Source organism: Herpailurus yagouaroundi, unplaced genomic scaffold, assembly GCF_014898765.1.
Source record: "Herpailurus yagouaroundi ecotype Mexico unplaced genomic scaffold, PumYag 159, whole genome shotgun sequence".
Taxonomy (NCBI): Eukaryota; Metazoa; Chordata; class Mammalia; order Carnivora; family Felidae; genus Herpailurus; species Herpailurus yagouaroundi.
In genome coordinates, this window is record NW_024412400.1 from 69,488,828 (window position 1) to 69,512,670 (window position 23,843).

The 23,843-nt window shown below is 37.7% G+C and overlaps 1 long non-coding RNA gene across 1 annotated transcript in view; it reads right to left on the bottom strand.

The window, feature by feature from the left end:
- The window catches only part of LOC121034010 (uncharacterized), a 203,073-nt gene extending 198,638 nt beyond the window's left edge, over positions 1–4,435 (bottom strand). The window contains exon 1 of the long non-coding RNA XR_005792245.1: positions 4,201–4,435. This is a non-coding gene — a long non-coding RNA (uncharacterized LOC121034010). The remainder of the gene's footprint in view (positions 1–4,200) is intronic.
- Positions 4,436–23,843: the final 19,408 nt, after the last annotated feature.

Sequence of the window (23,843 nt, forward strand, 5' to 3'; positions counted from 1 at the left end):
GTTCACCCAATCTCAGGGGCCTCAAACCCTTGTGAATATCCTCTATTTGTGAAGCACTGTTGTATGCACTAAAGATGCAGATGTAAGCAAAAGAGAACATAGTTCTGCTATTATAGATCTTACATTCCAATGAGAGATTTAGTAAACACAAAAAGTATAAAATTATAATTAAAAATATGTTAATATTTTAATAATATTTTACAAAGTATAATTATATACTTTGTATATATAAAAATATATAATTTTTATATACTTTGTATATATAAAAAAATATATTATTTTTTTGTGGAAAAAAAGAGTCATGTGATAACAGAGTGACTTAGTATGATAAAGACTGCTAACATTCAATGCAATCCCAATCAAAATTGCACCAGCATTCTTCTCGAAGCTAGAACAAGCAATCCTTAAATTCATATGGAACCACAAAAGGCCCCGAATAGCCAAAGTAATCTTGAAGAAGAAGACCAAAGCAGGAGGCATCACAATCCCAGACTTTAGCCTCTACTACAAAGCTGTCATCATCAAGACAGCATGGTATTGGCACAAAAACAGACACATAGAGCAATGGAATAGAAGAGAAACCCCAGAACTAGACCCACAAACGTATGGCCAACTCATCTTTGACAAAGCAGGAAAGAATATCCAATGGAAAAAAGACAGTCTCTTTAACAAATGGTGCTGGGAGAACTGGACAGCAACATGCAGAAGATTGAAACTAGACCACTTTCTCACACCATTCACAACAACAAACTCAAAATGGATAAAGGACCTGAATGTGAGACAGGAAACCATCAAAACCTTAGAGGAGAAAGCAGGAAAAGACCTCTCTGACCTCAGTCGTAGCAATTTCTTACTTGACACATCCCCAAAGGCAAGGGAATTAAAAGCAAAAATGAACTACTGGGACCTTATGAAGATAAAAAGCTTCTGCACAGCAAAGGAAACAACCAACAAAACTAAAAGGCAACCAACGGAATGGGAAAAGATCTTTGCAAATGACATATCGGACAAAGGGCTAGTATCCAAAATCTATAAAGAGCTCACCAAACTCCACACCCGAAAAACAAATAACCCAGTGAAGAAATGGGCAGAAAACATGAATAGACACTTCTCTAAAGAAGACATCCAGATGGCCAACAGGCACATGAAAAGATGCTCAACGTCGCTCCTCATCAAGGAAATACAAATCAAAACCACACTCAGATATCACCTCATGCCAGTCAGAGTGGCCAAAATGAACAAATCAGGAGACTATAGATGCTGGAGAGGATGTGGAGATACACGAACCCTCTTGCACTGTTGGTGGGAATGCAAATTGGTGCGGCTACTCTGGAAAACAGTGTGGAGGTTCCTCAAAAAATTAAAAATAGACCTACCCTATGACCCAGCAATAGCACTGCTAGGAATTTACCCAAGGGATCCAGAAGTACTGATGCATAGGGGCACTTGTACCCCAATGTTTATAGCAGCACTCTCAACAATAGCCAAATTATGGAAAGAGCCTAAATGTCCATCAACTGATGAATGGATAAAGAAATTGTGGTTTTATACACAATGGAGTACTATGTGGCAATGAGAAAGAATGAAATATGGCCCTTTGTAGCAACGTGGATGGAAGTGGAGAGTGTTATGCTAAGTGAAATAAGCCAAACAGAGAAAGACAGATACCATATGGTTTCACTCTTATGTGGATCCTGAGAAACTTAACAGAAATCCATGGGGGAGAAGAAGGAAAGAAAAAAGAGGTTAGAGTGGGAGAGAGCCAAAGCATAAGAGACTCTTAAAAACTGAGAACAAACTAAGGGTTGATGGGGGTTGGGAGGGAGGGGTGGGTGGGTGATGGGTATTGAGGAGGGCACCTTTTGGGATGAGCACTGAGTGTTGTATGGAAACCAATTTGAGAATAAATTTCATATATTGAAAAAATAAATAAATAAATAAACATTAAAAAATTAAAAAAAATAAAAAAGACTGCTAGCCATCTAAAAACTCCATCCACCTATAAAAGTAGGGTGGAATTCAGCACACGGCTGCTCAGCTAACTACATTTTCCAGCCTCTCTTGCACCAAATGTATCCATATAATTATATCCTCACCATGAAACAGGAAGGAGATGATGTGCGCCACTTCTGGTTCTAGGCCTTAACATTCCAGGTATGCCTACTCCATGCACTCTTTTCCCTTCCCATTGGCTAAAAACTGAATGTAGCAACAACACAGCTTTAGTCACTCAGATGATAGAAACACTTTGGGTATATGGCAAAACAACAAGATGGGAGGATCCTGTATATATAAATGGCCTCATGGAGAAGACGTTTCTTATAATCTGGACTAATCACATCAATACTAATATGTGAAATATAAACAAACATCATCATGGGTCCCTTTTAAATAGCGGCTAAGTTTCCCTAAACCAGGTTGTTCACTGGAAATGGCAGTTAGGAGATGAGGCTTCACTAAGTGGAAGGAGTTAGCCATGTGAATATGTGAAGGTGAAGAAAGAGCATTAAGAGCATGCCAGGAACACATGCCATTTCTGGAAAATTCAGGACCTTGGGAAAATTCAGCTGCTACATTAACACAAGAACCATAGGTACCTGTAAACCTTTGGCAGAGGGTTGGGAACTAGATCACAAAGTCTGAAAGGTTGAGGGTGAAAATAAAATAAGCCCAAGCATAGCCCAGACATAAGTCAAGAACCAGATCTGATGATCTCAGTCTTCTTCTGTGGGAAATATATAGCTTCTATTAACCAAAAGGTCAAAAGCCAAGTGGACAGCTAATGATAGGTAAATAAAAGTAGCAGGAGACATGGGAAGCATCTGGCCAGACAGTGAGTGTTTAAATAAACCAGAAAAGTCTAGCAATTTACTCATTCAACATAAGCCTTTTTTCTTAATTAAGACACTCTATTTGTGTGTATGTGATGGTTTCTGCCAGAATTCTGAATCCAGACCTTTTCTTGTTCCCCAGAATGATAATATATCGCTATTTTTGCCTTAACAAGTTGAGAACTATTTCTTTGTTTTGTCATTCAAGTAACATCTATTGACCTATGCATAGTGATCTGTATGTGCCTGAAATTTCAAGAAGATTCACAAAACCATGTGCAGAAAGATAGGAGAAGGGAAAGAACATTTCACTACAAAAAGAGAATGTTGGCTTCTAATGATTTTTAAGCACCCTTAAGATACACATGAAAATCATTTTCTGAAAGGTTCTAAGACCCTCAAAGAATGATGAAGGAAGGCAAAAATGCAAAGGCCTGTGAGAATAATTAAGAACCAAGTGGTCCAGAAGAGTAGACTAGACAGAATTAAGCAAACAGGAGGCCCCATCAGGGACACCAGAAGTTGGGAAAGATTGTACATAAATCTAATTTTATATGTATCCCTTTGGGGCATAAGTCTAGGATGACTAATACAGAACCTGCAGGCAGAAATAAGTAGAAACACTAGGCAGGCATGTATCACAAAAAGAGCTTACCATATAAGCTAATTTCTTTTTATTCCACCTTCAGTGAAAATGGAGAAAATATTTGTTAATCACAGTGCCATTTTTTAAGTAAATGTCAACAGGCTTATTGCTCTCCATCTGTCATGCAGGACTATAAATATTCTTGCTATTTTTCATCTTCCCAGCTACCATTTTTCATCTTCTATCAGAGTGAAGGAAAAAGAAACAATGTTCTCTAGGTAGTCAGAAAGATTTATAAAATGCTAAGAGATCTAATTGCAAGTGTTGTTGTGATTGCTGTTCTGCCTATAGCAACAAAGTCTCCAGGTCTAGCAGACACCATGTCTGATCCTTCCCTTTGGCCTGTCAGGAGAATGCCTCTGAAAGACGTGGAGGGAACCATACCACTGCTCTGTTCTCTCCAGCAGAGTGAAAGGGGAAAGGTGGCTCCAGTGCTGCTGCAAAGCACCAGTACTTGCTAGAAGTTAACCGTCATCCTGCTCCTCTAATGAAAAGCCTTCAACTTCCCTATTCTACTCAGGATTTAATAAGAACTCCAGAACATGGTTTAGAAAACCCTTTATCTCTACCCTTCTCTCCCAGCCACATTTTTCCATATACTCACCTCACATTCTTGAGTTCTGGCCATACGGAACTACTCAGAAATTCTCAGAAAGAAGCATCCTCTCTCTCTCTCTCTCTCTCTCTCTCTCTCTCTCTCTCCCCCATCCCCCCTCTTCCTACCTTCCATCCCTCCTTCACCTCTTTAGACCTTGTGTTCAGCTTCTCTTGCCCCAGTGAACTTTCCTACTCATTCTTCAGTTCTCAACATAAATCCCACTCTTTCTGAGAGTCAGCCCTCCACACTTCCCAATCTGAGGGGATTGTCCATAGCATTCGTAATGCTCTGCCTCACCCCTACTGTGATATCACAAATGTCTGTTCCAGAGCTACGTTTTACTTGTCTGTTTCCTCTCCAGCATCATGAGGATGGTTTTACATCTTGTTTACCATTGACCCATTAACATCTAGCTTAATGTCTGATATATATTAGACAATCAATAAGTATTTGTTCAGAGAATATGTTTAATTAAAAACAAATAAAGGCAATAAAGATAATTTTTAGGTAGCAAGAAATAAACTAAAGAATCTCAAATCAAATTTCTGAGTGCCATTTCTCAGTATGCCCAGATACTTTGGCTTCTGAATCATGCCTCATTTCTCCTTCCTATATATTTTTACACTAGTATGGTTTTTTTTTTTTTTTGTTTTTGTTTTTTGAGAGAGAGAGAGAGAGAAAATGAGCAGGGGTGGGGCAGAGACAGGGGGAGAGAGAGACTCTTAAGCCCAATGCAGGGCTCAATCCCATGACCCTGGGATCATGACTTGAGTAGAAATCAAGAGTCACATGTTTATCTGACTGAACCGCCCACGTGCCCTACACTAGTTTTTTAAAAGGCAACCCTGTCAAAATAACACCAGCATTCTTCACAGAGCTAGAACAAATCATCCTAAAATTTGTATGGAACCAGGAAAGACCCTGAATAGCCAAAGCAATCTTGAAAAAGAAAACCAAAGCAGGAGGCATCACAATCTCAGACTTCAAGCTATACTACAAAGCTGTAATCATCAAGACAGTATGGTACTAGCACAAGAACAGACACTCAGATCAATGGAACAGACTAGAGAACCCAGAAATGGATCCACAAACACATGGCCAACTCATCTCTGACAAAACAGGAAGGAATATCCAATGGAATAAAGACAGTCTCTTCAGTAAGTGGTGCTGGGAAAACTGGACAGCGACAGGCAGAAAAATGAACCTGTAACACTTGCTTACACCACACACAAAAATAAACTCTAAATGGATGAAAGACCTCAATGTAAGACAGGAAGCCATCAAAATCCTCGAGGAGAAAGCAAGCAAATACCTCTTTGATCTTGCCCGCAGCAACTTCTTACTCAACACGTCTCCAGAGGCAAGGGAAACAAAAGCAAAAATGAACTACTGGGACCTCACCAAAATAAAAAGCTTCTGCACAGCAAAGGAAACAATCAGCAAAACTAAAAGGCAACCGACAGAATGGGAGAAGATATTTGCGAATGACATATCAGATAAAGGGTTAGTAGCCAAAATCTATAAAGAACTTATCAAGCTCAACACCCAAAAACCAAATAATCCAGTGAAGAAATGAGCAAAAGACATGAATTGACACTTCTCCAAGGAAGACATCCAGATGGCCAACCAACATGAAAAAATGCTCAACATCACTCATCATCAGGGAAATACAAACCAAAACCACAATGAGATACCACCTCACACCTATCAGAATGGCTAACATTAACAACTCAAGCAACAACAGATGTTGGCGAGGATACGGAGAAAGAGGATCTCTTTTGCGTTGTTGGTGGGAATGCAGACTGGTGCAGCCCCTCTGGAAAACAGTATGGAGGTTCCTCAAAAAACCAAAAATAGAACTACCTTACAACCCAGCAATTGCACTACTAGGCATTTATCCACAGATACAGGTGTGCTGTTTCGAAGGGACACATGCACCCCCATGTTTATAGCAGCACTATCAACAATAGCCAAAGTATGGAAAGAGCCCAAGTGTCCACTGATGGACGATTGGATAAAGAAGATGTGGTGTATATATGTATATGTATGTATGTATATGTACACACACACACACACACACACACACACACACACACAATGGAGTATTACTCGGCAAACAAAAAGAATGAAATCTTGCCATTTGCAACTACGTGGATGGAGCTGGAGGGTATTATGCTAAGTGAAATTAGTCAGTCAGAGAATGACAAAAATCATATGACTTCATTCATATGAGGACTTTAAGAGACAAAACAGATGAACATAAGGGAAGGGAAACAGAATATAAAAACAGGGAGAGGGACAAAGCAAAATAGACTCATAAATATGGAGAACAAACTGCAGGGGTTGTGGGAAGGGGGATGGGCTAAATGGGTAAGCGGAATTAAGGAATCTACTCCTGAAATCATTGTTGCACTATATGCTAACTAATTTGGATGTAAATTAAAAAAAATAAAATTAATAAAAAGTAAAAATTAAAAAAATAAAAGGCAACCCCGTGACCAGTAAAAAAGTAAAATTTGAATTATTTCTTTATGCAACTTGGTTAAATCATTCACTTGACACAAGTTTAAACAGCAAATATTAAAGTGTTAACTGCATAAGACATTTTCTGGGAAGATCATGAGAAGTTTACCACACACCTTTATATAACTCTGTTAAAGAAGAAAGAAATAGACATTAAAAGCGGGGGAGGGGGGGAGACTTTTGACTCAGGTTGAGGCTTTAGCTCAACTTTTAATTTAATACCAGTGTTTGACACAAAGCTTCTAGGTTAAGTAACTAAGATACCAAAGAAAATGTATTCAACATATTTTCTCTTAGGTAAACTTGGTCCAATTCATTTATAAGTACTTTTTCTATCATATCCTTGGAGAAGCTTACAGAAGGAGACTCCAGCTGAGTCAAAATAGACAAGGAGCCACCATGACAATTCCCATCTTACACGCTTCCTTGGAAAATTTCTGTGGCTTATTCAAGTTCTTTCACATATAGCAGAGTATGATTCATTTTTAAAAGAAATAAATAGCCATAAAATAAAAGAGCTGGTTATAAGTTTCACAAAACTCAAGATGCGCTATTCTAAAATAATGCTCTTTACTTAGGAGGCTACTTGTCCTCATTCCTCCCTCATCCATTCAATAGTCCTCATGAAGAACCTTCTGTACTCAAGGCATTGAGGAATCTAAATAACAAGGCATGTGTCCTTATCCTTAAGATGTTCAAATAGTGTCACATATACTCTTAAAAATAATAATCACAGAAGATGGTAGGTACAGGAAGAGACTTTAATAGTACCCACATAAGTATATTTTGGCTTTGAATAATCTACTGATGTGCATTTTGCTGATATTCATTAATATAAACATATTTTCCCTTCCCACCAGGATCTAAGTATCCTGACAGTACATAACTTATAGTGTTTTTATATCATTCATTGCATGGTTTCTCTAAATTTACCATGACTTACAGTAATGAATACAGTAATAGATTCAATGACACATATACATATATACATAACAAATGTTTCACAGAAATATACTTACCATTACTGCATCAATTTATTCTGGTGTTTTCTATTTTGAAATATTGTACATAGTCCATTTCATTTAGAAACAAACAAACAAACATATGATGATCATAATTCACTAATGATCTACAACCATGGTTTGGAAAAAAAACTATTTCCAAAAAAAAAAAAAAAGTTCTGTGAGAGTGACATCGTGAAGATGGCAAAATAGGCTATTCCTGACTTCATTCCCCCTCACAAGAAAAACAAATAACCATTCAAGAACAAGACACCATTGAGAGAATCCTGGAACATGGAGGTGAAACTGAAGAACACCACCCCCATCCCTCTCCCAGCACTACAGAGACCAAGACAGACTGCATTAGAAGGGTAGGAGAAGCAGCTATATGTTGAGCACATTGTCTCTCTCCAGCCCAGCACAGCACCAGGAGAAGAGACCCCTTTGAGCCTCTGGTTCCTCCAGTAGGAAAAAAAGAATACAGAGAGGACGACCAGCCCCACCCCACTCGGCAATGTGGGTTGTTGTCTGGGAACCTCTTCTCTGATCTCACATAATGGAGACTGCAGGGGCATCTGCAGAGCTTGACTACCAGGAATGGACTGGGACAGAAAAGTAGGGAGTGGTTTGCAACAACCAGCACACGGATCTTGGCAGACCAAATTTATACCTGCAGTACTCAAGTAGTAACCCCAACCAGCATCTTTGCTCATCCACAGAACCGAATCGGGCACACACTAACATGGGAACTCCTTGGAGTGCAAATCTGCCTGATGTGGATTCTCAAGCAAGGAGTCTTGCCCTAAGACCCTGTTTGCCCACACCAAGGTATGGAGCAATGTCACAACCCCAACTACTGTGGAGAGTGCCTTCCAGCCACATCTGACAAGGAGAACTGGCAACAACTCCTCGAAGCTGTGTGGCCCAGTAATGTTGGAGCCAAGAAGTGGGAAGGCAGAGTTGATCACCCTAGAGCATAGCCAGTTCAGTGTGTGGAGGGTTTTCATGCTACACACAGGCAGGGGAATTAATTTCTAGCCAAGGCTGAGAGTAGCTCTATCCCAGACCCCACCTGGAAAGCTTGTTTGAGACATGAAAGTTGCCTGGAGTAGCCCCTCCCCTTCCTTCCAAGGCAAGGGAGTTGAGACACAGCCCCACCTACTGGAGAGGGTGTCTTCCAGTCCCATGTGACCCAAAGGGCTGGTGACAAATCCTGGAAGCTGTGTGGCCCAGCAATGCTCAACTCCGGAGAAGAGCAGGCAAGGCTAACAGTTTGTAAAGCAAAGCCAGTGGCCTTGTTTAGCCAGAGAACTTGAGGTACAGGGCAGCTTGAGTTAAGATAATAAACAGTTTTACCAGCCTTAGAGCTGCTTCCCCCACTGCACCCAGGAAAGAAATTCACATCCCTATGCATTGATAGGCCTTCAACCTATCTGACTAAGGAACCTAACCAGAGCACACGGGAAACTGCATAGCCCATCTAACAAGCCCTGCTTATTGTGACGCTTGAACAAGAGCACAGCTCATGGCTTCTCCCAACTGCAGAGCAAAACCAATGGCTTCACCTGACCAGAGAATTCAGTGCACACTCTGGTCTGAGTTGAATTTTCAAATGACAAGCTATGGTAATCACAAGGGAAAATCCTGTAGTAATCAAGCAAAAGAACATAATAAAGAAGTCAAAGCATAGTGATACCAAAAGATACCCAAACACATACACAAAAAGACAGAAGGATAAGAAACAAGAACAATGGACCTACAAAACTAGGAAACAGTAAATAAAATGGCAACTGTAAGTCTTTATCTATCAATAATTACTTTAAATATAAATGGATTAAATTCTCCAGGCCATGGGTCTTATTCTGCTGCCCTTCCAGGTAAGTTAATTCATAGCCCCATATACTACTGAATATTGTGCCCATTCATGACCCATCTAGTAAGCCTGATCTGGAAATCCAAGCAACCATGAACCCATCTCACAGTATCACTCAGGTAGGAAACCAAACCATCAGTCATATCCAACTGTTCTCAACCAGTGGCACATCTTCCCTATCCCAATCAAAAACAGTTCCCAAGCTCAAACAGTTCCCTTGCCCCAAAACAGACCATAATAGCAGGTCCTACTGCCCAAGGACATTACCAGCAGACACAACCAGAAATCCAAACTGAGCTGACTGATGAGAAATGGTCTCTGCCAAAGCAAACCTGTAAAGTCTGGAAAAATATTGACATTATAATTAAATTGTCAAAAGTCGAAGACAAAGAAAGAATTTTAAGAATAGCAACAGAGAAGAAAGAAGTTACATACAAGGGAACACCCATAATACTATTGGTGGATTTCTCAACAAAAACTTCAGGCCAGGAGAAAATAGGATGACATACTCAAAATACTGAAAGAAAATAACTGTCAAGAGCAAAGCTATCCTTCAGAAACAAAGGTTGAATCATTTTCCTGAACATACAAAAGCTAAAAGAGTTCATTACCACTAGACCCTGCCTTAGAAGAAATGCCACAGGTGTTTTTTTTTTAAGTGGAAGTAAAAAAATGCTAATTAACATCATAAAAAAGGTTAAAAGGTAGCATAAATCTCATAATGGTAAATATATAGTCATAGTTAGATTGTGCAATATGGTAATAGTGTTGCATAACTTACTTACAATTCTAAAAGTTAAAAAAAAATAAGTGTAGCAAACATAACCATGACTACAATAATCTGTTATTAGTTACACAATATAAAAAGGATGTAAATTATAATAACAATAACCTAAAATGTGAGGTTGAGGAGAAGTAAAAGTGTAAAGATTAAAATTCTATTGAACTTTGGTAGTTATAAGTTTAAAATATGGTACTATAGGTTTAAAACATTTTATGTAAGCCTCATGGTAACCACAAGGGAAAGTCCTGTAATAATCATGCAAAAGAACACAATAAAGAAGTCAAAGCATACTGATACCAAAAAGTACCAAAACACACACACAAAAAGACAGCAGGATAAGAAACAAGGAACAATGCATCTACAAAACCGGAAAACAATAAATAAAATGGCAAGTAGTCCTTATCTATCAATAATTACTTTGAATATAAATGGATTAAATTCTCCAATTAAAAGACATATAATGATGAATGGATTTTAAAAAATCCAACAGGATGTTACCTACAAGAGACTCACTTTAGCCTTAAAGACATACATAGATTGAGAGTGAATGGACAGAAAAAGACATTTTGATACCTTTTGCAATGCAAAGCAATTGCAATGCAAATGGTAACCAAAACAAAGCAGGGGTAGCTATACTTATACCAAACAAAATAGACTTTAAACTAAAAATGGTAAAAAGATACAAGAATCAACAACTGTAAATTATGCATCCAAAAACAGAACACCTAAATATATAAAGCAAAAACTACTAGAGATAAAAGGAGAAATGGCAGTAATGCAATAATTGGGGACTTGAATACTCCACTCTCCACAATGGATAGATCATCCTGAGAATCAATGAGGAAACAATGGTTTGAACATTACTGTAGACCAAATGGACCTTACAAATATATACAGAACATTCTATACGACAATAGCAGAATACACATTCTTGTCAAGAGCATATGGAATGTTTTCTAGACCATACATTAGGTCACAAAACAAATCTTAGCAAATTAAAAAAAAAACACTGAAATCATATCAATTTTCTTCTCTGACCACAATGGCATGAAACTAGAAATCAACAGAAGGAAAAATGGAAAACTCACAAACACATGGAAATTAAACAATACTTTCCTGAAAGATCAATAGGTGAAGAGAGGAAATTTAAAAGAAAAATAAAAAAGTATTTTGAGACAAACGAAAATGGAAACACAACATACTGTAATTTACAGGATATAGCAAAATCAGTTCCACAAGGAACCCTTACCCAAACCCTTTGTTTGGAAAGAAGCCAAACAAATACTTAACTCTATACTTAAGGAACCAGAAAAAGAAGAAATGGAGCCCTAATTTGGCAGGAGAAAGTAAATTATAAAGATTAGAGCAGGAAAAAATGAAATACAGAGTAGGAAAACAATGGAAAAGATTAACCAAATTAAGACTTAATTCTTTGAAAAGATAGACAAAATTGACAAATTTTGTTTTAGCTAGACTAAGGAAAAAAGAGAAAAAACTCAAATCAACAAAATTATAATGAAAAAGGAAACATTACAGCTGATACAACAGTAATTTAGAGAATCATAAGAAGTTACTATGAACAACTATATGCAAACCAACTGGGCAACATAGAGGAAATGGAAAAAACCTTAGAAATACACAACTTACTACAACTGAAGCAGGAGGAAATAAAATATCTGACTAGACCAATTACTAGCAAGGGAACTGAATCAGTAATCAAAAATCTCCAAATAAAGAGAAGCCTAGGGTGAGATAGCTTCACTAGTGAATTTTAGCAAACATTTAAAGAATTAACACCAATCCTCCTCAAACTCTTCCAAAAAATCAAAGAGGAGGGAACACTCCCAAGTTCATTTTATGAGGCCAACATTATCCTGATACCAAAACCAGAAAAGTACACTACTAGAAAAAGAACACTACAGGCCAATAACCCTACAATGACTACAGATGTAAAAATAAAATACTAGCAATAGCATACTATAAAAATAAATTACTAGCAAACTGAATTCAGCAGTACATTAAAAGGATTATTTATCAAGATCAACTGGGATTTATCCCGAGGATGCAAGGATGGTTCAATATATGCAAATAAATCAATGAGATACATTACATCATTATAATGAAATAAAAGAATCATATGATTGTGTCAGTAGATATATAGAAAGCATTTGAAAAAATTCAACATCCATTTATTATAAAAACTCTTAACAAATTAGGCATAGGAGAAACATATCTCAACATAATAAAAGCCATATATGACAAGCCCACAGCTAACATCATAGTCAATGGTGAAAGGCTGAAAGCTTTTCCTCTAAGATTAGGAATAAGACAAAAGTGAGTGAGGGTGCCCACTTTCACCACTCCTACTCAACATAGTGCTGGAAGTCCTAGCTAGAATAATCAAGCAAGGAAAAGAAACAAAAGTTATTAAAGTTGGAAAGGACAGAGTAAAATTGTCTTATTTGCAGATGACAGGATTTTATATACAGAAAATCCTAAAGACCAAAAACCTGCTAGATATAACCAATGAATTCAGTAGAGTTGCAAGATACAAAATTAACATGCAAAAGTCAGTAACATTTCTATACTCTAACAATACATTTTCTGAAAAAGAAATAAATAACTTGACCCCATTTACAATAGCATCAAAAACAACAAAATACTTAGAGATAAATTTAACTAAGGAGGTAAACGATTTCTACTCTAAAAATCATAAGACATTGATGAAAAAAATTAAAGAAGATACAAATAAATGGAAAGATAACATGGCCAATGATTGGAAGAATTAGTATTATTAAAATGTCAATACTACCAAAATCCATTTATAGATTCAGTGCAATCCCTATCAAGATTCTAATGGCATTTTTTTACAGATTTTTTTTTTACAAAAATCACTCCAAAGATAAAGCAAGAATTCTGAAAGCCTCTAGGGACCAAAGGTCCTTAACCTACAAGGGTAGACACATAAGTAGCAGACCTGTCCACTGAGACTTGGCAGGCCAGAAGGGAAAGGCAGGAAATATGCAATGTACTAAATAGGAAAAATATGCAGCCAAGAACCCTTTATCCAGCAAAGCTGTCATTTAGAATAGAAGGAGAGATAAAGACTTTCCCAAACAAAATCTAAAGGAGTTTGTGACCACTAAACCAGCCCTACAAGAAATTCTTAGGGGGACTCTCTGAGTGGAAAGAAGCAAAGACTACAAAGGACCACAAAACATCACCAGAAACACAGTGACAGTAAATTCATACCTTTCAATAATCACTCTGAATGTAAATGGACTAAATCCCCAATCAAAAGACACAGGGTATCAGAATGAGCAAAAAAACAAGATCCATATATATGCCGCCTACAAGAGACTCATTTTAGACCTTAGAACACCTGCAGATTGAAAGTGAGGGGGATGGAGAACCATATATCCTGCTAATGGACATCAAAAGGAAGTTGGAGTAGCCATACTTATCTCAGACAGACAGACTTTAAAACAGACTGTAATAAGAGATGAAGAAAGGCATTATATAATAATTAAGGGGTGTATCCATCAAGAAAAGCTAACAACTGTAAACATTCATGCCACCAACATGGGAGCACCCAAATATATAAGTCGATTAATCACAAACATAAACAAACTGATTGATAATAATACCATTATTGTAGAAGACTTCAATACTCCACTTACAACAATGGAAAGATCATCTAAGCAGAAAATCAACAAAGGAAAAATAGCTCTGAATGACACACTGGACCAGATGGACTTGACAGATATATTCAGAACATTTCATCCTAAAGCAGCAGGGTATACACTCTTCTCAAGCGCACATTGAACATTCTCCATAATATCACATATTGGGTCACATATCAGCCTTCAAACAGGTTTAAAAAGATAAAAAACATACCATTCATATTTTCAGATCACAACACTATGAAACTTGAAGTCAACACTAGGAAAAATCTGGAAACCCCTCAAATACACAGAAGTTAAACAACATCCTACTAAAGAATGAATGGGTTAACCAGAAAATTAAAGAATAGATTTTAAAAATACATGGAAGCAAATGAAAACATGACAGTTCAGACCCTTGCAGATGTAGCAAAGGCAGGCCTAAGAGGAAAATACATTGCAATCCAGGCCTATCTAAAGAAGCAAGAAATGTCCCAAATACACAACATAACCTTACACCTAAAGGAGCCAGAAAAGGAGTAGCAAATAAAGCCCAAAGCCAGCAGATGAAGGCAAATAATAAAGATTAGAGCAGGGGCGCCTGGATGGCTCAGTCGGTTGAGCATCCGACTTCAGCCAGGTCACGATCTCGTGGTCCGTGAGTTCGAGCCCCGCGTCGGGCTCTGGGCTGATGGCTCAGAGCCTGGAGCCTGTTTCCGATTCTGTGTCTCCCTCTCTCTCTGCCCCTCCCCCGTTCATGCTCTGTCTCTCTCTGTCCCAAAAATAAATAAACGTTGGAAAAAAAAAAAGATTAGAGCAGAAATAAACGATATAGAATAAAAAAAAAACAGTAGAACAGATCAATGAAACTAAGAGCTAGTTTTTTGACAGAATAAACAAAATTAATAAATACCTAGCCAGACTTCTCAAGAAGAAAACAGAGTGGACCCAAATAGAAAAAAATCACAAATGAAATAAGAGAGATCACAACCAACACCATAGAAATGCAAGCAATTATAAGAGAATAAGATGAAAAATTATATGCCAACAAAATGGACAATCTGGAAGAAATGGACAAATTCCTAGACACTCAAACACTACCAAAACTTAAACAGGAAGACGTAGAAAATCTGAACAGGATCATAACCAGCAAAGAAATTGAATTGGTTACCAAAAATCTCCCAAAAAATAAGAGTCCTGGGTCAGATGGCTTCCCAGGGGAATTCTAACCAGACATTTAAAGAAGAGTTAATACACATTCTTCTCAAACTCTTCCAAAAAATAGAAATGGAATGAAAGCTTCCAAACTCATTCTATGACACCAGCATTACTTTGATTCCAAAACCAGACAAAGACTGCACTGAAAAGGAGAATATCAGGCCAATATCCCTCATAAATGTGGATGTAAAAATTCTCAACAAGAACTAGCAAATCAAATTCAACAGTGCATTAAAAGAATTACTCACCATGATCAAGTGGGATTCATTCCTGGGCTGCCGGGCTGGTTCAATATTCACAAATCCATCAACATGATATACCATATTAATAAAAGAAAGGATAAGAACCATATGATCCTTTCAACAGATGCAGAAAAAACATCTGGCAAAATACCACATCCTTTCTTGATGAAAACCCTCAAGAAAGTAGGGATAGAAGGAATATACCTCAAACATCATAAAAGCCACACATGAAAGACCTACCACTAATATCATACTCAATGGGGAAAAACAGAGCTTTTCCCCTGATATCAGGAACCAACAGGGATGTTCACTCTCACCACTGTTGTAAGGCTAGAAGTCCTAGCCTCTAGCCTCAGCAATAAGACAAGAAAGAAAGAAAGAAAGAAAGAAAGAAAGAAAGAAAGAAAGAAAGAAAGAAAGAAAGAAAGAAAGAGACAGAGAAAGAAAGAAAGAAAGAAAGAAAGAAAGAAAGAAAGAAAGAAAAGGCATACAAGTCAGAAAGGAGTCAAACTTTCACTCTTCACAGATGACATGACACTCTACATGAAAAACCCAAAAGATGCCACCAAAAAAACTGCTAGAACGGATACATGAATTCATCAAAGTTGCAGGATAGAAAATCAATGTACAGAAATCGGTTGCATTTCTATACACCAAAAATGAAGAAGCAAAAAGAGATACCAAGGAATTGATCCCATTTACAATTGTACTGAAAACCATAAGATACTTAGGAATAAACCTAACCCCTTTTAAAGGGGTAAAAGAAAACTATAGAAAGCTTATGAAAGAAATTGAGGAAGACACAAAGAAATGGAAAAACATGCCCTGTTCATGGAATAGAAGAACAAATATTGTTAAAATGTTAATAATATCCAATGTTCAATGCAATCCCTATCAAAATAACATCAGCTTCTTCACAGAGCTAGAACAAACAATCCTAAAATTTGTATGGAACCAGAAAAACCCTGAATAGCCGAAGTAAAGTTGAAAAACAAAACCAAAGCTGGAGGCTTCACAATTCTGGACTTTAAGCTGTATTACAAAGCTCTAATCACCAAAACAGTATGGTACTGGCATAAAAACAGACACATAGATCAATGGAGTAGAGTAGAGAACCCAGAAATGGACCCACAAATGTATGGTCAACTAATCTTCGACAAAGCAGAAAAGAATATCCAATGGAAAAAAGACAGTTTCTTTAGCAAACAGTTCTGGGAAAACTGGACAGCGACATGCAGATGAATGAAACTGGACCACTTTTTTAGACCATACACAAAAATAAATTCAAAACGGATGAAAGACCTAAATGTGAGACAGGAAACCATCAAAATCCTGGAGGAGAAAATAGGCAGCAACCTCTTTGACCTTGGCCTCAGCAACTTCTTACTAGACATGTCTCTGGAGGGCATGGGAAACAAAAACAAAAATGAACTACTGGGACTACATCCAGATAAAATGCTTCTGCCCAGCTAATGAAACAATCAATAAAACTAAAAGGTAACCAACAGAATGGGAGAAGATATTTGCAAATGACATATTGGATAAAGGATTAGTATCCAAAATCTATACATAACTTATCAAATTCAACACCCAGAAAACAATCCAGTGAAGAATGCCAAAAGACATGAGCAGACACTCTTCCAAAAGAAGAAATCCAGATGGCTAACAGATGTATGAAAAGATACTCAACATCAGTCATCATCAGGGAAATACAAATCAAAATCACAGTGAGGTACCACCTCACACGTCAGAATGACTAAAATTAACAACTCAGGAAACAATAGACGTTGGTGAGGATGCAGAGAAAGGGGAACACTTTTGCACTACTGGTGGGAATATAAACTGGTGTAGCTATTCTGGAATATAGTACGAAGGATCCTCAGAAAATTAAAAATAGAACTACCCTATGACTCAGCAATTGCACTACTAGATATTTATCCAAAGGATACAAAAATGCTGACTCAGAGGGGCACATGCATGCCAATATTTATAGCAGCACTATCAACAATAGCCAAATTATGGAAAGAGCCCATTCATCGACTAATGAGTGGATAAAAAAGATGTGGTGTATATACATATATACAATGGAATACTACTCGGGGATGAAAAACAATGAAATCTTTCCATTTGCAACAACGTGGAAATAAGCAAAATAAGTCAGCCAGAGAACGACAGATATCATACGATTTCACTCATGTGGAATTTTGAGAAACACAACAGATGAACATAGGGGAAGGGAAGGAAAAATAAGATAAAAACATAGAGGGAAGCAAACCATAAGAGACCGTTAAATACAGAGAACAAACTGAGGGTTGTTAGAGGGGAGGTCGGGGGGGATGGGTTAAATGGGTAATGGGCACACTTTTTTGGGTGAGCACTGGTTGTCATATGTAAGAGATGAATCATACTCTGAGCAGTTCATGAGAGCACAATTCTGTGCTGCCAGCTCAGAGCCTGGAGCCTGCTTGGGATTCTGTGTCTCCCTGTCTCTCTGCCCCTCCCCATTCATTCTCATTCTCTCTCTCTCTCTCTCTCTCTCTCTCTCTCTCTCTCTCTCTCGATAAATAACCATTGAAAAAAATTAAAAAAAAAAGAAATAACTCCTAGAATTTACATGGAACAGCAAAGACCCAAAGTAACCAAAGAAATCCTGCAAAAAAAGAACAAAGCAGGGGCATTACACTCCCTGAATTCAAGCTATCCTAAACAACCATAGTCATCAAAACAGTGTGATACTGACATAAAAACAGACAAATAAGCTAATGGAACAGAATTGAGAGCCAAGAAATAAACGTAAGCATATGCAGTCAACTAATATTTGACAAGGGAGCCAATAATACTCAATGGAGAAAAAGCAATCTCTTCAATAAATGGTTCTTGGATAATTGCATATTCACATGTAAAAGAATGAAACTAGATCCATATCTTACACTACTCACAGAAATTAACTTGAAACTGATTAAAGGCTTAAATGTAAGACTTGAAATCCCTAACTCCTAAAATAAAACACAGAAATAAAACTTTTGACATAGATTTTGGTAATGATTTTTCTTCTTTTCTTTAACTTTATTTTTGAGTGAGTGAGAGAGAGAAAGAGAGAGAGAGAGCATAAGCATGGAAGGGACAGAAAAAGAGAGGGAGGGAGAGAGACAGAATCTCAAGAAGGCTCCACATTGTCCATGCAGAGCCCCACACGGGGCTCAATCCCACAAACTATTAGAACATGACATAAGCTGAAATCAAGAGTCAGATGCTTAACTGACTGAGTCACCCAGGAGCACTTGGTTTTTCTTAACATGACACCTAAAGTACAAGCAACAAAAGGAAAAATAAACAGGTAGGACTACACCAAACTAAAAAGTCACTGCACAGCAAAAGAAATCATCCACAAAATAAGACAACCTAAGAAATTGGGGAAAAAATGTTTGCAAACCATATATCTGATAAAAGGTTAATATACAAACTATAATGAGCAAAGGACGTGAAAAGACATTTCTCCAAAGAAGATATACAAAAAGCCAACAGGTACATGAAAAGATACTCAACATCACCAGTTCTTAGGGAAATGTAAATTAAAACCACAATGAGATAACACCTCAAGCCTGTTAGAATGGCCATCATCAAAAGACAAGATAACAAATGCTGACATGGATGTAGAGACGAGGGAATACTTGTGCACTGTGGGTGAAACTATACACTGGTACAGTCATTATGGAAAACAGTATGGAAGATCCTCAAAAAATTTAAAATAAACCTATTATATATAACCCAGCAATTCTACTTCTGGGAACATATGCGAAGGAAATTAAAACACTATGTTCTTAACAGCTTTATATACAATAGCCAAGATACGGAAACAACCAAAATGTCCATCAATGGATGAATGGATGAAGAAGTTGTGGCATGTACACACAATAGAATATTACTCAGCCATAAAAAAGAAAAAAAATCTTACCAGTTGTTACAACGATGGATGGAACTTGAAGGCATTATATTAAGTGAAATAAGTCAGAGATAGATACTGTATAATTTCACTTAAGTTTGGAATCTAAAACCAAATTCATAGAAAAAGAAATCAGACTTGTGGTTACCAGATATGGAGGGTGGAGGGAGGAGGAACTGGAAGGTGGTCAAAAAGTACAAACTTCCAGTTATAAGATAAACAGTTACCAGGGATGTAATGTACACCATGATGACTATAGCTAACACTGCTGTATAACATAAAGGAAAATTGTTAAGAGAGTAAATCCTAAGAGTTCTCAATCACAAGGAGATTTCTTTTCTTTTCTTTTTTTCTTTTCTTCTTTTTTTCTTTATTGTATCTATGTGAGAAGATGGACACGGCTGCACCTATGGTGGTAATCATTTCACAATATACGCAATTAAAAACCATCATGGTTACACCTTAAACTTACACAGTGATGTATGTCAATTATTATCAATAAAACTTGGAGCAAAAAGATCTGCAAAGTATTAACAGAACATGTATAAAATACTTGGTGAGTAATCACATGGCTGAAGGTAGTAGAGCATAAAGATTACAATTCAGGATCTGCAATGAGACAGATCTGAATTTAAATCCAGGCTCCACCAATGATTGGCTATATAACCCTAAACAAGTTACTCAACCTCTTTAAGCTTCAATGTCTTCATACCAAAAATGAAAATGGTGAAAATAATAGTATCTACCTGTTGAGAGAGTACAAGAGATCATGCATATTAAATTATTTACTATAATGCGAAGTATATGGTAAGTATCAAGCAAATGTTAAATTTTAAAAACCTATCCAAAGAAATGTAAGTAAGCCTTGAGATGAAAATTAAAAGTAATTTGACCTTAGCCAATTTCAACAAGATAATATTGGGGGATGGAGGCTTCAAGTGGATATTTTACAAACTATCTAAGTAAACATATATATTTCATGAAGTAGGGAGATATGAGAATGAGTTGCCAAGGTAGACAGATCCTTTTGTGTTGAGATGCCGAAGAGAATAGCATTTCGTTTATTTAATGTGGCTTCTTAAATATGGTCAAAAGAGGAACGTGGAGAAAAAAATGGGAGAGATAACATTGTTGATGTTTCTCCATGTCTTATGATCCTGCAGATGATGTTTGACAAATCAAGAATGGACAAAATTCCTCCCAATACTGCACTCAAATAGCTGAACCAGGTCCTGACCCCTGTAGCCTGACCACAGGGCTAATTTGTATAGCATCACAGTGGCATTTTGCCTGGATTATGCCCACTGTTTACTCCATCATCTATAACAACTTGGCTGCAAAGACTCACCTAAAACATAACGTAAAGCAGCCTCTTTACCATGACCCCTTACTTTGGGATCTGCCACACAGAGTAATCTAGGGCTTTGAGACAGAGCAAATTTAAGAGGTTCACTCCTAAACTTTCCTAAAGAAGCCAGGCCAATCAATTTTATATTATCATTTCCCTCACCCAAAAGTGTTCCACTACCCTAGAATTAGCTCGTGTAGAGACACGGTCCACAGGACTAAGAAACTTGACTTCTGCAGGAAATTTTTAACACAGCCTCCAGGAAAATTAACTAAATAGTCTTGTGCTCTCCAAGCAGGGGATGTGCAGATGAGGCACAGTTGTAGCTTGCATCCCCCAAATCCTAAGGCAGCTAAGTGGTGAGGAAATAAAACTCACTCTTGGAATACATGTAGCAACTTGGTACTGGAGTTGGTTACACAGAGAAGCTCTGACGAAGATGATTCCAGTGAAGTGTGACCCACTTACCCACAAGACTTTGATATGCACGCACTGGCCTTTTGGACCTGCCAACCAGTTGGAGAATAAATAAATGAACAGGAAGATTATAGTTCCACTGCAGTCCCAGAATTAAACAGGCAAATGGCAAGGATTCAGCATAGAGCTATATGATGCATAAGTAATCAGACAGAGACTATATGTCCATTCAGCTGGAAGCAGAGTCTGGCTGCTACTTAAAATATCAGCAGGAGTGTCGATCTACCATGTTTCCAACATTTTTTGAAAAATGTTCAAGCAGCCAGATAAATCACTCTGTGGCTCACCCCTGCTACTTGTGGATTGATAATGTTTATAAACAGCTGTGTTAACATCCTCAAGAATCCAAGGAAACATCCTTACTGCACTGAAGAGCTTTTATGGTTTATACATCTAGCAATGGACAGGCAGGTCTTTTCATTCAGATGGCTGTGTTTCTAGCATCTGGGTTATGACAAGCGCCAATGATTCTTTTTGGGTAGTCAGTGGTAGCCAGTGGTTGTCACTCTAACCCTGCCATAACACAAAGGATCTCCAAACAGATTTTAACTTCCTCTATCTGGGTATTTGCAATGGTAGAACAAAGAATACATATATTTGTCTTAAGACACTTTACATATGAGCCCTGGCTACCTTTCACCTACCTCTTCACCAGCACTCCATTCTAAGCACACACTGAATCAGTACTATGCCCTGGATGGGCTATGTTCTGCAGCGTCTCTGAGTCCATGCATGAGCTACTAAGTGCCTTGCTAGAATGTTGTACATCCCTCTCTTATCCACCTGGAGGACACCCACTTATTTTCATCCCCCAGCTCTAAAACTACATACATATCTTACCCTTTTCCCACTAGGAAAGAATTTCCCACTAGGAAGAATTTAAAGACTTTAATACACATTCTAGACTATGAGCCTCTTGAGAACAGGGAACACATCTCAAGAGATTTGTATCTCCATTTGTAGCTAGTACTGTTTCTGGCATGTGGTATGTAGGTAATAAAGGACTGTTACAGGAAGAATTTTTAGGTGAATGTTATTATCTCTTCTTGCCTAAAAATAAGGTAGGGACTACTGGGGAGTGTCCAAGAAGGAATGTGAAAGTAGAGGACCATCTATCGGATTGGACACCATGGGAATCTCAGGGAAGGTGGGGTTTTTTTCCTTTCCTTTGTTGCAGCTGTTATGCTTGGAAGTGGCCACTCTCCAGCAACACAACATTATTTTTTCTATCAGAGTCTCTAATTATGGCCCAAGAAGGACTTCCATGGATCTCTTTACCCATCCTGGATTTTCCCACAAACACATAATTTTCATAATATTCTCAGAGATGTTCAAAGCCCAAAAAAGATTACAGGCCACTATCCAAAAGAGTTTTTTTTTTTTTTTTTAATTTGGACATGTCAGGAAATGTATTCCATCATGCTTATGTTGTTTAGGAGAATCTAAGTGACAGAGGAAAAGTGTAAAAAGCACTGTAATAGACCACTTTACTCAATGTAAAGGTTATACTCCGTATGTTTTCACTAGAATAAGGAAGTGACTATAGAGAGAAGGAAGGGTGCCTCCTCTCTACAAAGTTTCTATAGGGCAGTAGTGTTTCAACTATAGGCAATGTGATAAATGAATATTGGACTTAAGTCAGAAAGTCTATGTTGCCTCTTACTAGCCACGTAACTTTGGACCACTCATTTAGTTAGTTCTGTGCCTCAGTTTGCCCATATGTCCTATGAAGATATGGACTTTCTCTGTGGCATGTTTGGAAGATTCAGTCAAGATACAGTGGATGAAAGCATTTTCCCAAATCATAAGGCACTACACTATTGGATATAAAAACAGTATTGGAAATCGTCGAGTCAGGTACACATAACAGTCTGTGGTGCGATCCATTATTTCCCTCAGTTCTGTTTTGTTTTATTTTCCTGGCTCTTAGTAATCCAATCCAAGGTCTTTTATGTTCATTTAATAACATTTCTTGTCAAATTTATCATACATAAAGTTTCATATGCAACCAGCACGAGAACTGCGGCTGGCAGCTAGTGTTCTTTTCAGAAAGGGGCAGGCATAGAATGGTAACTTCATTCTAGCCCAAAGCAGGCAGGCTTTCTTGTTAAAGTCTCTCCTGGAGGTGGAACATTTCCGCATTCACATCATTTTTTTCTTTCAAAGCCTCTCCCCTGAGCCCTCTGCAGCTTGTCCATGGTACGCAATTCTGAATCACCCTACCACTTAGGACACTGGGATCTGGAGGCAGTAGCAAATGTATTTCACATTCAAGAGGAGAAACATTAGCGAGCACAGCATTTAATATGCTGTATGCCGCCAGGATCAGGGGCTTAGACTTTCCATTTCGGCTTCACCGGTTAGACTGCAATCTGAACAAGAGTGTGCAGTGATGCAGTGTGTTGGCGCTCGTCTGTGCCAAGCAGCAGTTTTATCATCAGTAAGGAAGCATTAAGTGAACCCCAGGGATAGCATATGTATTGTATTTAGAGGAAGGGGTGAAAATCCATCAACGCTGTGTAATTTAAAAGGTTTTCATGCTGTTTGCAGGAAGCTATAAGCTTAGATTCCTTTGTCCCAGTTAAAGAGAAAATGGTTCTAGTAAAGAAAGATGGATTTAAAATAGTGGTTACCATGGAGTGAACTTAAGTGATAAAGGAAGACAGATAGCATAATGGACATTGCCCAGCACATTAA